This window comes from Solanum pennellii, chromosome 2, assembly GCF_001406875.1.
Source record: "Solanum pennellii chromosome 2, SPENNV200".
NCBI classification, from domain to species: Eukaryota; Viridiplantae; Streptophyta; class Magnoliopsida; order Solanales; family Solanaceae; genus Solanum; species Solanum pennellii.
In genome coordinates, this window is record NC_028638.1 from 30,816,891 (window position 1) to 30,818,737 (window position 1,847).

A 1,847-nucleotide genomic window follows, 5' to 3' on the forward strand; every position below is an offset into this window, starting at 1 on the left:
AAAGAACATACCATAAGAACTTTATGCCAAAAAGGAAGAGAAGATGAGAGACTTACGTTGTCTAAACAAAATTTAACTGCACACTATTGTCGGTAAAAAAACGTGAAAAAGAAAATATATACATTAGGGATGAAGAAATATGAATTATTGGGGATTGTAATATATAACAGTTTCTTTTAAAAGTTTTATTTTTGAAATGTTTGAACTTCCACCTAGCAAATTAATTTAACCTATTTCATTCATTTGAATGTCTTTTTATCTTCCATTATATCTTTATTACAACAATTTCAATTGAATACTTTAGATTTGATTATTTAATTAGTTATTAGAATATATTTTACATTTTGTACATTAAAAAAATATTTTAATAAAGGACAAAATGATAATTCAATTTTAAGATAAGGTGCTTCAAACTTTTAATAATATATGATATATGATAAAATCTAAGCAATCTAATTTTTTTTAAAATTAGACAAAAATAAGTCATTTAAAAAAATATAAAACCTATTTGAATACTAATTTACCAAGTTAGATTGTTAGAGCATGGATGAACTTTTTTATATCTTGAGTAATGGTTGAGATTATTATCTAAAATAAAAAATAAATAAAATTTAAATCAACTAAATTAAAAGTTTGGTAAAACTAAAATTCTTAAATAGTTAGGCACGCACTTTGTTATCATCCTATAAAGCAAGTATTTTGTTTTTCTCTTTCCAGCATTAAATACCAAAGTAAAAAGTAATTAAAATATAAATTAAGAAAAATAGAAGACATGTTAAATTAAAATTCCCCAATATGAACCTAGGGTAATTTTCTTTTACAAAGGTAGTCCGTAAAAAGGATACAATACCAATGAACTTTTATGGTAGTTTGACCCACTCCTCATATTTTACTTATTTTCAACTCATTGTGTCGTCATTTTTCCTAAATTAAATTACACTTGTCACACTAACCTACTCTTTTACTTTATATTTTCTCCTTTGCATGGTTTTAGATGTTGCTATATTGTTTTCCTCTTATTTTCAAGAATCAATAAAAATTGGGTTTTTCAACCTTGGACTTTTTGAGCTTTTTGAATTTTCAGGGTTTTTTGAGTTTTTTCGACAACGTATTCATATAAATATATATATATTATTTGTATTTCAAAATTTCTTTGGTTCTATCAAAATATAACTATCTAAGGTGTTTCTTAAGAAAATGACACAAAATATGATATGATTAATGACACTAAAATATTCAACAAAAAAATAATAATAAAATTGTGTAAATCATATGTTACAAATTAACAAGTCATAATGAAAATGATCATTATTTAAAAGTACTAAATCATTTTTAAATAAGTTTAATAAGTATTAGTTACATAATTAAATATTATAGGAAATTAAAGTTAGATTAGGTATTTTAATAATTGTCTAAACTAATATAACTAAAGAACAAATATTCTCATTCTTAGTGTTGAATTGCTTTTCAATTCTTTTTGCATTATATTAATTTGTTTTTTATTTAGGTTTTATTATAATTAGCAACATCCATGGACTATAATCTTTACTGAATCATTCAAAATTCTGAGTTTCAAACTTGAAATAATATATTAAATGACAAATTATGAGAAAGTATTAGAAATATTTAAAAATTATATCAAAGTAAATATTTTTATATATAAATAAAATTCTAAAATTATATCTATAATGTTGGGTTATTTTTTTTTTAGTGAAAATCAAATTAACCCAATTATAATCGGATTTTTTTTAAATACCAAACCAAGTCGAACCAAACCACTAGCAGGACCATCTCAACGATAAGGCCACTAAAGCAATTGTTTGGGACCCTATTTTCTCCCAAAGATA